This window comes from Balaenoptera musculus, chromosome 1 (genome assembly GCF_009873245.2).
Source record: "Balaenoptera musculus isolate JJ_BM4_2016_0621 chromosome 1, mBalMus1.pri.v3, whole genome shotgun sequence".
NCBI lineage: Eukaryota > Metazoa > Chordata > Mammalia > Artiodactyla > Balaenopteridae > Balaenoptera > Balaenoptera musculus.
In genome coordinates, this window is record NC_045785.1 from 69,319,036 (window position 1) to 69,335,830 (window position 16,795).

The window sequence follows — 16,795 nt, forward strand, 5'->3', positions numbered from 1 at the left end:
ATTTAGTTCAGAAGCATCATCAGGTTATAGGATCCTCAGGAACGCTTAATGCTAAAGAGATAGGTTTTGACTGACCAGCTACGGGCAGGGGCCTTTATCTAAACATTTTTTGCACCTCTCATGATTCTCAAAATTGTTATAGCATATAGAAAGGCATCAATAAATACTTCAACTGATTATTTGTAACTGAAATAATGGTATGAAATGGTGTTTTCCTGTGATAAAATTAAAATAAACTTTTGAAAGAAAATCTCAAATATATAAAATCCTTTGACATCCCAGTCCGCTTAAAGCTTGCTTTTCCTAATCACAAATGCCCTTTTTGAAATGTATACTTATTTGTGTATGGTGTTTGTGAATGGGTGTGTGTATTTACTGAACTGTGTGCATGTAAGTGATTTAGGAGGTCAGCAAAGGCGCCCTATCTCCCGTTCACTTTTTATAGCTATTCAGGCCTTGTCAGTCAGAATTTGATGGATGATTTCAGGAACTGAACTCTGACCCTCACTGAGAGAACATGCTCCTTGTCGAAAGCATCTCGAAGGATTCCCATTATCCTTTCATTTAAAAGACTCTTGGAAATTACTTATAATTTTTGCCTTAGGTAATAAAAACTTCGTTTTCAGTTTATAATCAGTTAATAGCAAAACGATGTGTATTCCAAATAGCCAATCGTGGCATAAATTTACTATCTGATTTAGGTAATATTAATATTATAGCCATAAAATACTAATTGCCATACAATTATTATAAAAATAATTGACCATATTTACCAAATGGATATAATTTATTTATAGTACCGAACAACTCTTGGAGAAGACAAAGCAAATTGTGATAGAAAAAAACAAACTGTTCTTGTTATTTTTCATACTGAATTGCTTTAAAGAACATACACAAATGCTATGTGTAATACATAAACCCCTTGAAGAAAATCTAATATACACAAGCACAAACTCAGTCAGCATTAGTATGTAATTAACTGATTCCTTAAAAATAGCTGGATGTTTTATTATTTCAGTCTCATATCAGTGCTACCATTTGCTGCATTTTATTATATTGTAATGAAATAAGCCTGGCAAATGAAATCCAAACCCCCAAGTATAACTTAGAGCCCCCGAAGATTCATCTAAGATTGTTGCCAGTACATCAGATATGCCTAATTCAACTAGACATGTTTAATCAATGGGAAAATCATTAAACTTCAGAGAAAACTATGTTAAAAAATAATATAAAACAATGCATATGCTGCATCTACCTCAGTTCATATTATTCTTTGACTAAGATGTGTAGATCAGCTAACACTAAAATTGACATCTCTATATAAGCCCATTATGTGACATGATGAATTTTAAGAGCAAAATCAGCATTGTTCCTTATTTCACAGACTTTATCAGATATTAGAATGCTTTTAGTTCTATGTCTGGGTGACCTGATTATGAAAGATTTATTTTCCTTATAAATTGCTTTTAAAGATAAATATAAGCCATTTGGGAAGAGATTTATTCTTCTCCAAAACAAAACAAAACTCTAGCTACAAGGAAAAGCTTGCAGTTGAAATAAAAGCTGTATTTAAATATTCAGCACTCAACAAAAGGCAGGACTAACTTAAGTCTCTATATAATTAGAAAACAAGGAATCTACCAAAAAAAATTATTCATGAAGAATGGGAAGGTCAAGAGAGGAGAAATACGTAAATCTCACAAATAAAACCTCAGGAACAGAATTCAAGAAGGGACTGAACCAATATGGTACCTGTTTCCACATGTATTGTATTAAGTGCATATCATAATTTAAAAATGTCTTAAGGGGGTTAATTCAATATTTCATTTCCAAATAGTGGCCAAAATGAAAAACACTATTTTATTGTCCTGATGTCTCTTGGTACTTCATAAGTTCATCAAAGTCAACCATGTGAACGAAGGATGCAGCCTGCCATATCAGTAAACAAAGGATATTGCAGCCATCAAGCCACCACATTATAGCCACCCCAACAGTGAGCCCTGAGGGAACTCAGGATGAACACAAGATGCCTGCCATCTAGCAGTCAACTGCTGCAGCCAACCCCGACAGAGCACTCTGAGGAGACTCAGGATGAGAAAAAACAGGATACTGGCCCCAGATAGCTGAGGTGCACATCAAAGGAATGATTTCAGTGAGCCCAGACTTTGCATCTTCCCATATGTAGAAAAGCGCTAATTTAACTTGAGATGTCTGGTTTCCTTTAATTAACGATCATCTCTTGATGTTCTGACTACCTGGCCTGTGTTGCAAAAAACCCCTATATATCCTGCCCCCCATCCCTCCGCCTCTTCTGAATAATTTCTCAGCATTATCTGAGATGTTGCGTCACGGGCTTGAAGTTCTCAGAATGTCCACTGAATAAAAGGTAACTCTCAACTTTTAGGTTGTACATTTTTTTTCAGTTGACACTCCTTTCACCCAACATTCTCTTTTTCACCCCTTTCTTTTAGCATGTAGTCATAACTTCCACTAGCTTTTTTTTTGAAAAATGCTAATGGAGTGTTATTCAATTTCAACAGTGTAATATCAGTATACTGAGCCAGGGACGTTAGAAAGTCAGAGAATGGTGTTCCTTGGAGGCGTGCATGCAAAGTATTCGTGGTCATAAGGGGCACCTCTGTTGGATTCTATAGATGATGATGCTTAACTTCTAACAGTTGCTAGATACAGACTGAGTTAAGAATGTGACTTCTCAAGAGGAATCTAGTTTTTCCTATCCTGAATTCCTCCTGTATATTGCACTAACATCTTAAGTTTTGGATTATTAATAAAGTTATTAACTCCATACATATTTATTGACTAGCTTCTATGTGAGAGGTCTTGTTCTAGGTGCCAATGTGGTTGACAGATCACCCTTGCATTTGCTCCTGCTCAATAGTTTATCCTGAGGATTACTTAGTTTCAATCCTGCCAATTCTACTTGGAAAATGGTGAGATACTAAAATTGGAGGCAGGACAAACTATGGATGAGATATAGGAAAAAATGTTTGCTGTCATTTCCTTTCATCTTTTCTCCCCACTCCCACTCTCAATAAAGGAAATATACTCCAGACGTGAGATACCCTCCAAAATAATCATATGATAGTTTTGTCCTTTTAATAAAAAAAAAAAAAAAGACAAACTATGATTAGTTTTTATTTGATTTTATTTTTTAATTTAATTTTTTTATCTTACAGTGGAGCACAGTTGATTTACAATGTTATGTGAGTTTCAAGTGTACAGCAAAGTGATTCAGTTATACATGTACATATATTCATTCTTTTTCAGATTCTTTTCCCATATAGTTTTTATTTGCTTTTAGGTAGGGACTCAAAGATCTCTATATACCTTTTTCCCAGAAATAGGCTACATTTAAAAAGGATAAAGTATAACATCATATGTTCTGTTGTTCAAGTTTTCTCCCTTTGAAGATTGTCCAGAAATCACAGTTCTTTGTTTTTTTGGTTTTTTTTTTCTCTCAGGAAATAGAATTTTCCTTCAGTGCCCTGAATGAGGTAAAAACAGTTATAACTGAATATCAAAATTAAATCTGTCTCAAATGAAAAAAGAAAGTTGCTTGTATGTCATCAACACCCACCATTTCTAGCCAAGAATGAGTAATATACATGGTCAAAAACTTCCCCCTTGGAAGAGTTCACAGAATAAGCACTCAGACTTTGGCTGTGAGTAGGGCAGGCTTCATAGGTATACGAACTATGCAGTCACAGGTCTCCTGAGTTTGATTTAATGCTCTCCTGTAAACATTTTGAAATTCTTAATAATTAATGAACAAGGAGCCTTTCATTTTCATTTTGTACTGGGTCCTGCAACATATGTAGGCAGTTGTCCCTGGGTTGAAACTTATTTACATCAGCTAGGGTTCTTAAATGCTTGGAAACAGAGAAAATTCCACCATCAGCAAAGGACTAGGGTTAGATAAAGTGTCTTCAGTAACTGGATATTAATGATATTGTTTTATAAAGAATAAAAACACAAGAAGAACTTCTGGCTATTCTCTGTCTCTTGTTTTCCTGAATTATATTCTCATTCAGATTCACATATCAAAATGAAGTCCGGCTTTTCATTTGGGCTGATCCTAAAACAACCTTTCCCTTACTGTTCAACTTTTCTGTTTGGGTTTTGTATTCTGCTTTCTCTGAAAATAGGTGAATTTCAAAAGAGAGATCCACCTAACTCCTTCTTAGCCTTGCATCCAGGAATAAATACTTTTTTAGGAGCATGGGCTCTGGAAGCAGAGTGCTTTGGTTGAAATCCCCTTTGGGGTACTTAAAAACATTTTTAACAGTGTGCCCTTGGGCAAGTTTCTTACATAATCTCTCCCTGAGTTTTCTCATTATTAAAATAGGAAAAATAGTAGTTTATGGTATACATGTCATTTCTTGTTTATGAAGATTGAATGAGACAATGCATATCAAATGTTTAACATGTTTTGGGCACTTATTAAGTTATCAATACATTTAACAATTTTTTTTTCTACCATTAAGGTCAGCTTCAATGTGAGTCATTTATATATGCCCATATTAGATTACCAGAAATAGCTGTATACCAAAAAATCTTGAAGTGTTGCATTGATAATTATTTTATTAATCATCATTTTTATTTCTCTTTTACTACTAGTATTATATGTGTTACACTCTATTTCCTTTTTCTCCTCTATTTGAAATCTTTTAAAAAATTAAATTTCATAATATTTTTTAGGGACAAATCTTTTCCTAGTAGTTTCCCTTCTTTCAAGGTTCTACATTTTTCTTTCTCTTTTGCAAATCAAACATGCAAAATGAAGCTAAAATATGAGAAAGTGTGCTTAACATTTTTGATATTCATAGCTTTAAACTAAATATAGCACTAGCTTCCATATATTAAATCAATCTCCTGGATATTTCTATGACTCATAAAAATACCATTTCATGAATTTTACTTTAGATCACAAAGATCTGATAATATTTTCCCTGCAAAATGAGATTTACATCCACTTTTCTGAGCAAACAAATATGGAAAATAGTGCAGGAGAGTATGGTTGGCAGAGATTCATGGAAAGAAGCTGTGCATTTTTTCTCAGGGCCCCAAAAGGGTAAATGTTAACAAGGAGCTATAAGGTAGCAGAGAAATCCTAATGAAGTTCATTTCCCACAAGTCCAAGAGATGAACATTTTAGGAGGCACGGCAATCGATCAGTAGGCTTATTAAATATTAACACATCTTTCTCACTTTTTTCATTAGAGTTTTTTTTCAAAGTAACTAAGAATGTGACTGTGACAAAGACTCAAACTCTTCAAGGACCAAGACAGGCATAAGCAGTCATGGTTGACACTTTATTATAATGTGTGATGCTTTATCTCAGAAGTACCAGCAATGTTGCTGGCACAGTGCTCCAAAGAGTAACCACATAACCACCCAGTTTCCCCGACTCGAGGCTCCCTGCACTCATGCGTATACACACACACTCACAGACACACACACTCCTTCATCAAAGCAGTAGCCACTATTAAGAATAAACACTTGTCAGATCAGAAGCGAATTGTTGACTAAAGTCCCAAGACAGTCTTTGTGATAATTGTTTCCAAGCTTCTTCTTGGACACTTGGCAACACCACCCTTCTGAGTTAGGTTGCAAAGTTTACCCTGACTTACCTGCCAGACATTTTAAGCAACTACAACTCTCAGTCTGGACCACAGCGTTCTGCTGTTTTGAAAACAGTATCTTGCTTGACTTTCTAAGGTTTCGGGAAGCCTCATCTGTTGTGATCATTTTATAGTCAGAGTATAAATTTTAACCAAACAAATTTCTTAAAATAAAGCAACTGATTTCTATGGGAGGCTGGAATGCCTCCTTAAATACTTATGTAAAATATTCTACCCTTGTGTCCTTAATTCTCTCAGCTGAATGATAAATTGGTACTAATGAATAATTCAGCATCATTGCATCATCAGATGATTGAGAGAAGTATAGCTGAAGACTGAGTTTTAATAATACAGTTATAAAAATATTATTGGCTATAAATATATAATTATTGAGAAAAAATGTTTGCTGATGATAATTGAGCTTTCAAAATGTCACTCTGGGAATAATGTTCATGTGGAAATATGTTTCATCACTTGCATTTCTCAAAGATCAAGTCCAAACTTCTTCTGGGGGGGGGTTTCACAATGTGGCCCCTTTTTCCTTTTTTTTTCTCCTTTATATTGATCTTCCATGTCAATCAAACCGGCATACTTGATAGACTGAATATATTTGTCTTTCACCTCTATTATTTTATTTATCTTACTTTCTTTGCTTGGATTTCCCCTTCTTTTTTATGAAAGCTCCACCCATCCTCCAGCAGCGTTACTGAGAGCCTACTATCTACAAGGCACTATGCTTGGTGATTTTTTATGTGGATCTACCAAATGAGTCTTTGAAACAATGCTTTATTTTAAAGATTAAGAAACTAAATATTGGACATACTAAGTTTATATCTTAAGGCACTGAGCTATGAAATGACAGAGAATGGATTTAAGACCCCAGTTCAGATTTTTTTTTAATTTCACAGTTGCCTTCAAGCCAGCTGAAATTCCATCTCCTCTATAAACCCTTCCCTACTAAACCTCAAGTAACTTCCAAACTCCTAAACAAAATTGCTTGTATAATTGCTGTAATCATGTAACATTTCCTTGTTTGTTCTATGACCGCCTCTTCTCTACATGTATGCTTCTTGAATTCAAGGGTTCTGACATTTTTAACTCCCATAGTACTTTGCAAAGCTTATTTTTTTTTTTTTTTGGTTTATCTAAATAAGGATAAAACAGTAAATGGCATTGTTTCATGTTATGAGAATTTTGCCACTTATCTAAGGCGTCTTCTGATAAAACCCACCATACAGGGGGAATTTTGCTCTTATGTGAGGATACAGATACTCATAAATATATGCCTCTATCTAAGGGACAAAGAGGGGCTTTCTTGATATTGAACCTCTTAGAATATGTAACCATTAAATTCAGCTGGCAGCATGCATTTGGTTGTGTTGAGTCACCACCAGCGTGTACAGGGGAAGCCCCTGAAGGACTTGTCTAGTGTTTGAAAGTAGACTGGGGGAGTAGATAGTACTTGGGAGAATGATAATGGATCCTCAAGATCCTTTTGGTCTGGGAAGTAGTATATATATCCTGCGGACTGCTAGCCGAGCAAGAGCAAAGACTGAATTGCTACTCCTCTGTTAAAATTATTTTTTTCTCAGTTGAAAACTAGGCCTCAGCCCAGCACTCAGGGCAAGAGAGAAGGTTAGAGAAATCCTGATGAGTCTATTAGAGCAAAGAGTATATTCAGACTCCAGCATGGATTTATCTCAGTATCTTTTATCCTGCCCATGTTAACTTCACACAAAGAGAAATATGAAAAATAAATGATGTACAAAATTAAGCCAACCTCAGAAATATAATGTCTTCAGGGGATTATACTTTCATAAAATTTCCTCTTTATCCCTCTGAAAAACAAGCATGCTTAAAATTCCACGTTATAATATTTCTTGTTTGTTTTTGTAATGGACCCTTAATAGAAACAAATAAAATATCCAATAACAAATTTCTCAAGGATGATTTTGACAATTGGAAAACTTAAATGTTTTCAGAATGAATGAATGATTGAATTCAATTAGCTTAGATATTAGTAGTTGAAATTCTATATTTAATCCCTTGGAGGTCATGATAATTTTTAGAGATCGTTTAAATTGAATTTAATTCAATTTACAAATTGGTACCTTCTTCTTTGGGGCTATAGTAATGAGAGATTTTATAAATGGGCTGTTTTTGTCAGAGGAACCCCCATCAACTCTAGGAATATTCAGGTGATCTAAGTGAAAATTATGTAGCTAATAAAAGGAATGGTTTCAAAAATGAGCTACAGAACACGAGAAAATGTGACAAGAGATCTAGTATTAATAGTCAAATAGCAGTACTTGAGGAATAATAATTTAAGGACATTAGCATTGACATTTGTATAATTATGGCTTGGCATTACCTCTCAGGTCTAGAACTATATCTTGGTTAGGGTAAATGCCAAGTAAACTATTTCAACTTACTTTAGGGATGGATTTAAAATATTTAAGTCTGAATTCCATCTGCAACTGGTATTAAACACATTTAATGCTGTCTGAGACCCATATGGTGAAAGCAAAGCATTGGTTAAAAAGAAGTAACTGGGAAAATGGTAGGTTTTGAGAAATTATGAAATCATAACTGTGGCAGCTGTGATGTTGGGGAAAGTAAACAAGCTGTGAAGAGGAAGACCTGGGAGAGAGTTCCAGATTCCACCGCTGCTCACTGGGGGCCTCAGGAAAACTTTAACCTTTCTGCATTTGAGCTTACTTATTAAACTGGGATAAAAATGATAACATTTAACAAATTTTTTTTTTGATGTGAGGAACTAACAGTCAGATAATATCTTGATAGTCCTTTGTAGTGGTTAAGTGCCATGAAGGTATTAGTTATATGTTTCACATTCTTTATCATAAAAGACTGACTGGAGTAGATTAATAAATATCTTCTTCCCTTGTACATGGCCTGCTTCTTTTTATTAGATGACAAAAGGAAAATGATTCTACAGGCTGGCAAGATTTAAAGAAGCAGTCTCCTCCAAAAATGTCATTAGTTTGTTAATTTATTATGTTTTATGTCAAATAAACCCTTCCTTTTTTTCCACCTGTGAAAGTTAGGGCTCAATTACAAATATCTCTAGTTGAAGTATATGTTATATCATTGGCATATGAAGCTAGAAGTTACTGATGGGAGATTCATTTCTGAGATCCAGTCTGATAGTAATGGGTTAAATGGTAAAACAAAACAAAACAAAACTTCAATATCTGAGGTGTACAGTGCCTTGGAAGAGAAGCAGAATAAAAAAAGGGATGCATGAAAGCGCTGCAAAAATATGAAGCCACTTTAAGTAGAGTTCACCCCGTGGTCAAACATTGTTACAAATTCTCTGACAGGTCAAAAAGAGGAATTTAAAGAGTTGAGGAAACAAAAATGGAACCTCAACACACTTTAGTCAAGGCAGGAAACAAGTGAACTAAATGAGAAACTCTTCCTGAGTTAGAAAGTTTAAATAAGCCACTTGCCACTTTTGAGTCTAGATGAACAAAGGACAACACAGAAACTGAAGAGTAAACAGGCCATGGTTAAGAGGGAAACTTTACCACTGATTCTGGTGTCAACAGTATGTTTAAGATTTCCTTAGCGATCAAGGGTAGAAATTCTGTCTGGGCTAGTGGAGTGAGGAGAAAATCTCGGTGTGTGAGGGAAGAGATCAAAGTTAAACCTCAAAGCTTCCCAGTAAACCACAGACAAACTAGCAGTGGTGTGTTTCCAAGGCACCCTGATGGCACATTTCCAGAGGCAATGCAGAAAATCGAGGGCATGATGTGTATATTCATCAGGAAATAGCTACACTCCTGAATGATTATACTGTTTTCCCAAATAAGGAGAAAACAAAGCCGTGGAATAAAAATGCATTATCTACTTAGGTAACTTCACCATGTACTATACATAGTTGTATTTTCTACATTCTGATTCAATTTGTACGTAAAATATCTTCAACTTGTGATAAAATTTAAGCAAACCGGATTTTAGAGTTAAGATGCAAAGAATTATTTTGAATATGTTTCTACTCAATATGTAGCAGTGAGTATACATATGAATATAGAGATCATATGTTCAAACATTTAATACTCAATGCAAGAAAGATGAGGTTTCTTTTATGCTGTGGAATCCATACTCTGACTTATTTTTCTCACAAATGAGAATATTTCTAAGCTGTTTTATGGGGAATTCTTTTTTTTTTTTTTTTTTTTTAAATCTCATCTCTGCCACAGTGGAAATGCTTTTGTACAGAAAACTCAAGGGCTAATGTTTGAGTCTTTCACCAAAATAGGATTTCATGGAAGTGGTTAGCATTGTGGCTAACATTTTATCCTTATTTTGTTTACATTTCAGGACTGCTAAATATTCCAATATTAATGTTAAAAATGGCACCAGTAAATTGATAATTAATGGCTAGTAATTATATTTTTCCAAGAAACTGAAAAAATGGTGCATAAAATTGAGGTAGATTATATTGATTTGTTACCTCATCAATACGAGAACTCTGACTTATATAAAGACACTAAGAATGTTTATAAAAAATTGACACAGTGCTTAGTATTCTAGAGATAACACACTTCTCTTATTCCTGAGATCACATTTAATATGACTTGTAACATATATAGAATCATTAGGGCTGATTTCAAATAAAATGACACATTTCTAATATAGTGCACTTTTTATCTGTCTCTAGCATTATTTTGGGGATATATTTCTCCCACACAATGTCTTGGGCACCTTCAACTGACTTGATCTCTACACTACTTGCTCTGTTGACCATTGTCTCCTACTGGAAACATCTCTCCTTTTTGGCCTCTTGCCTACAATTAGCTCCTAACTGGATTTCCCCTTCCTCTACCTGTCCTTTAAATGTTGGTATTCCTTTGATTTTATTCCCTCAAATTTTTTGTCTTATGCATTCTTCCTCAGAGATCTTAGCCTTCTGCCATAGCCTCAGTTACCATATTTAAAGCTGCTGGCTTCTGAAACTTTATACGCAACCCTGACCATCTTTTACATTCAAAAATTATATTTTCAACACTATCTGGTGACCAGATTCAATAAGTCAAAACTTATATCAATACTTTGGACACAAATTTGATAATTTTTTGCATGTTTATAACATTTTTCTTAAGAACCATCACCATTCACTCTGTATTCCAAGCTGGAAACACAAAACAAAACAAAACAAAACACCAATGTAATTCTAGACTTCCTTTTCTCTTACCCCTTAAGCCAAACTTCTAAGTGGTTATCAAAGCTTGTTGATTCCAGCCCACAGATATTTCTGGAATTTGGCTACTATTGTCCCATCACACAGGACCTGTCTTAGGCAAGTCCCTCACATGCCTCACATGTCTTGCCTAGGCTATCAGAAATGGCCTCCCACGTAATTTTACAAGTGTTGCTAAGGTTATCTTCCTAAACTTACACATTGAACTGTATAATTTCTCTACTAAAAGACCTTTCATATGACTTGGTGTGCCCATAAGATAGAGTCCAAAGTCTAATGCACGTCAGGCAAAGCCCTCTAGAATCCACGTTTTCCCAGGTTTCTGAGTCCATATCCTTCACTAACCCATAAACAGTGCCCTCCACAACCACTGACCTTCTCACACTCCTTTTCTTATCATGTTTATTTACTGCTTTATGCTTTTACATGTATAGGCAGACCTCATTTTATTGTGCTTCCCTTTATTGTGCTTCACAATAAATGTTGCATTTTTTACAAATTGAAGGTTTATGGCCAGCCTGGGTTGAGCAATTCTATTGATACCATTTTGCAACAGCATTTGTTCACTTCATGTCTCTGTGCCACACTTTGGTAATACAATGTTTCAATTTTTTTGTTATTCTTATATTTGTTATGGTGATCTGTGATCAGTGATTTTTGATGTTACTATTGTAGTTGTTTTGGTGCACCAAGAGCTTTGCTCATATAAGACAGCAAGCTTAATCCATAAATGTTGTGTGTATTTTGACTGCTCCACTGACGCACTCTTTCCTTGTCTCTCTCCCTCTCCCCAGGCCTCCCTATTCCCTGAGATACAACAATATTGAAATTAGGCCAATTAGTAATCCCTCTGATGGCCTCTAAGTATGTTTTTAAATTTTTTTTTTTAATTGAAGTATGGTTGGTTTACAATGTTGTGTTAATTTCTGCTGTACAGCAAAGTGATTCAGTTATACATATATATGTGTGTGTATATATATACATATATATATATATATATATATATATATATATATTCCTTTTATAGTATTTTTTCCATTATGGTTTATCATAGGATTTGAATATAGTTCTCTGTGCTATACAGTAGGACTTGTGCCTAAGTGTTTAAGTGAAAGAAAAAAATTGCTTGTCTTTCACTTTAAATCAAAGCTAGAAATGATTAAGATTAGTGAGGAAGGCACGGTGACAACCGAGATAAGCTGAACGCTACGCCTCTTGCACCAAACAGTTGTCAGTGGAAAGGAAAAGTTCTTGAAGGAAATTAAAGTGCTACTCCAGTGAACACAAGAATGATGAAAAAGAGAAACAGTCTTATTGCTGATATGGAGAAAGATTTAGTGGTCTGGATACAAGATCAAACCAGCCCCAAGAGTCAAAGTTTGATGCTGATCAAACACCCTTAAGCCAAAGCCTAATCCAGAGAAAGACAAACCCTCTTCAATTTCTGTGAGGGCTGAGAGAGATGAGGAATATGCAGAAGAAAAGTTTGAAGCGATTAGAGGTTGGTTCTTTAAGAAAAGAAGCCATCTCCATAACATAAAAGTGCCACCGTGAAGCAGCACAGGCTGATATAGAGGCTGCAGGAAATTATCCAGAAGATTTAGCTCAGATAATGAAGGAAGGCTGCTACACTAAAGGACACATTTTCAATGTAGATGAAATAACCTTATGTTGGAAAAAGATGCCCTCTAGGACATTTCATAGTTAGAGAGGAGAAGTCAATGCCTGGCTTCAAAGCTTCAAAGGACAAGCTGACTTTTATTAGGAGCTAATGCACCTGGTGACTTTAAGTTGAAGCCAATGTTCATTTACCATTCTGAAAATCCTAGGCCCTTAAGAATTATGCTAAATCTACTCTGCTTGTGCTCTATAAGTGGGACAACAAAGCGTGGATGACAGCACATCTATTTATCACATTGGTTTACTAAATATTTTAGGCCCACAGTTGAGACCTACAGCTCAGGAAAAAAGATACCTTTCAAAATATTACTGCTCATTGACAATGCACCTGGTCACCCAAGAGCTCCAGTGGAGATGTGCAATGATATCAGTGTTATTTTTATGCCTATTAACACAGCTTCCATTCTGCAGCCCATGGACCAAGAAGTAATTTCGACTTTCAAGTTTTATGTAAGAAGTATGTTTCATAAGATTATGGCTTTCATAGATAGTAATTCCTCTGATGGATCAATTGAAAACCTTCTGGAAAGGATTCACCATTCTAGATGCCACTAAGAACATTCATGATTCATAGGAAGAGGTCAAAATATCAACATTTACAAGCATTTGGAAGAAGTTGACTCCAACCCTCATGCATGACTTTGAGGGGTTCAAGACTTCAGTGGAAGAAGTAATTGCTGATGTGGTGGAAATAGCAAGAGAACTAGAATTAGAAGTGGAGGCTGAAGATGTGACTGAATTGCTGCAATTTCATGAGGAGTTGCTTTTTATGGATAGCAAAAAAAAAAGTGGTTTCTTCAGATGGAAGCCACTCATGGTGAAGATGCTGTGTAGATTGTTGAAATGACAACAAAAGATTTAGAATATTATATAAACTTAGGTGATAAAGCAGTGGCAGGGTTTGAGAGGATTGACTCCAATTTTGAAAGAAGTTCTACTGTGGGTAGAATGCTATCAAATATCATTGTATGCTACAGAGAAATCATTTATGAAGGAAAAGTCAGGGGATGCCATAAACTTCATTGTTGTCTTATTTTAAGAAATTGTCATAGCCATCCCAGTCTTTAGCAATCATCACCCTGAAGTCAGCAGCCATCAACATCAAGGCAAGACCCTCCACCAGTGAAAAGATTATGATTCCTCGCTGAAGGTTCAGATGATGGTTAGTAATTTTAGCAATAAAGTACTTTTTAATTAAGGTATGTACATATTTTTCAGACATAATGCTATTTTACACTAAATAGACTACAGTATAGTCATACATGCACTGGGAAACCAAATAAATTGTGTTACTTGCTTTATTGAGATGGTCTGGAACCAAACCCACAATATCTTCAAGGTATGCCTGTAGTTCTATCAGACCTGAATGACTTTTCTGTTTCTCATCACTGTTTACCCTTTAAATTTTTACTTTGTGAAGTCATATCAAACTCCCAAAGAGCGTTTGTTGTTTTCTTCTCCATATTTCTACATTACTATTCTTATCCCTCTTGAAGCATTTTTTCACATAAGTATAACGATTTATTCACAGTTGTCTCTACCTATTTGAAAGGTGTATTGTAGTCATCTTTGCACCCTTCATTGCTGAGTATTGAATGATTTCTCTAAAGCTGCACAGTTAGTAAGTGTCTAGGCTGAGATTTAAACCCTGATCTTCTAATCCTATATCCAGACCCATTCCCATTAAAATGGGTTGCCACCCAGTTCAAGATTCCCTCTTTCATTTTGGCTGTACTCTTAGTTCCCAAGTATTTTTTACTCTCTGACTGTTCTTGCTCTTTCAACCAATCAAACTTGACTTCTAATTCATCAGGATTATGTTCAGTGAGTTCATTGCAATGATGATATTTTGGAAAAGGCGAGGATGTCACAAAAATTTAAGTCTTTCCTCTTATGTAGGTGCCAAGATATGATTCACACCTTCTATTTCTGGTTACAGTGTAGACGTATAGATACTTTACGCATTTTATTTATCAGAGTAATGGGATATTTTTGACCAGCTGCTGAGGCACAGACACTGCTTGTGGCCACTTCCTTTTACTACATATGTATTTTCTTCTGTTGGAGAAGGGGGGACTAAGGGATGAATGGAAGGAATGGAGATGAAGGAGAGAATGGCATTATGTTTATGTTTTTTCTGGCCTCTTTTAATTTTGTTTGTTTCTTTTTTTTTAACATCTTTATTGGAGTATAATAACTTTACAATAGTGTGCTAGTTTCTGCTTTAAAACAAAGTGAATCAGTTATACATGTACATATGTTCCCATATCTCTTCCCTCTTGCATCTCCCTCCCTCCCACCCTCCCTATCCCACCCCTCTAGGTGTCACAAAGCAACGAGCTGATTTCCCTGTGCTATGTGGCTGCTTCCCACTAGCTATCTATTTTACGTTTGGTAGTGTATATATGTCCATGACACTCTCTCACTTTGTCCCAGCTTACCCTTCCCCCTCCCCGTATCCTCAAGTCCATTCTCTAGTAGGTCTGCATCTTTATTCCTGTCTTACCCCTAGGTTCTTCAGACCATTTTTTTTTTTTTTTTTTAGATTCCATATACATGTGTTAGCATATGGTATTTGTTTTTCTCTTTCTGACTTACTTCACTCTGTATGACAGTCTCTAGGTCCATTCACCTTACTACAAATAACTCAGTTTTGTTCCTTTTTATGGCTGAGAGATAATCCATGGTATATATGTGCCACATCTTCTTTATCCATTCATCTGTTGATGGACACTTAGGTTGCTTCCATGTCCTGGCTATTGTAAATAGAGCTGCAGTGAACATTGTGGTACATGACTCTTTTTGAATTATGGTTTTCTCAGGGTATATGCCCAGTAGTGGGATTGATGGGTTGTATGGTAGTTCTATTTTTAGTTTTTTAAGGAACCTCCATACTGTTCTCCATAGTGGCTGTATCAATTTACATTCCCACCAACAGTGCAAGAGGGTTCCCTTTTCTCCACACCCTCTCCAGTATTTACTGTTTGTAGATTTTCTGATGATGGCCATTCTGACCAGTGTGAGATGATATCTCATTGCAGTTTTGATTTGCATTTCTCTAATGATTAATGATGTGGAGCATTCTTTCATGTGTTTGTTGGCAATCTGTATATCTTCTTTGGAGAAATGTCTATTTAGGTCTTCTGCCCACTTTTGGAATGGGTTGTTTGTTTTTTAGATATTGAGCTGCATGTGTTGCTTGGATGTTTTGGAGATTAATCCTTTGTCACTTGGTTCATTTGCAAATATTTTCTCCCATTCTGAGAGTTGTCCTTTCATCTTATCATTTCTTTTGCTGTGCAAAAGTTTTTAAGTTTCATTAGGTCCCATTTGTTTATTTGTGTTTTTATTTCCATTTCTCTAGGAGGTGGGTCAAAAAGGATCTAGCTGTGATTTATGTCATAGAGTGTTCTGCCTATGTTTTCCTCTAAGAGTTTGATGGTGTCTGGCCTTACATTTAGGTCTTTAATCCATTTTGAGTTTATTTTTGTGTATGGTGTTAGGGAGTGTTCTAATTTCATTCTTTTACACGTAGCTGTCCAGTTTTCCCAGCACCACTTATTGAAGAGGTTGTCTTTTCTCCACTGTATATTCTTGCCTCCTTTATCAAAGATGAGGTGACCATATGTGCGTGGGTTTATCTCTGGGGTTTCTATCCTGTTCCATTGATCTATATTTCTGTTTTTGTGCCAGTACCATACTGTCTTGATTACTGTAGCTTTGTAGTATAGTCTGAAGTCTGGGAGCCTGATTCCTCCAGCTCCATTTTTCTTTCTCAAGATTGCTTTGGCTATTCGGGGTCTTTTGTGTTTCCATACAAATTGTGAAATTTTTTGTTCTAGTTCTGTGAAAAATGTCACTGGTAGTTTGATAGGGATTGCACTGAATCTGTAGATTGCTTTGGGTAGTAGAGTCATTTTCACAATGCTGATTCTTCCTATCCAAGAACATGGTATATCTCTCCATCTATTTGTATCATCTTTAATTTCTTTCATCAGTGTCTTATAATTTTCTGCATACAGGTCTTTTGTCTCTTTAGGTAGGTTTATTCCTAGATTTTTTATTCTTTTAGTTGCAATGGTAAATGAGAGTGTTTTCTTAATTTCACTTTCAGATTTTTCATCATTAGTGTATAGGAATGCAAGAGATTTCTGTGCATTAATTTTGTATCCTGCTACTTTACCAAATTCATTGATTAGCTCTAGTAGTTTTCTGGTAGCATCTTTAGGATTCTCTATATATAGTATCA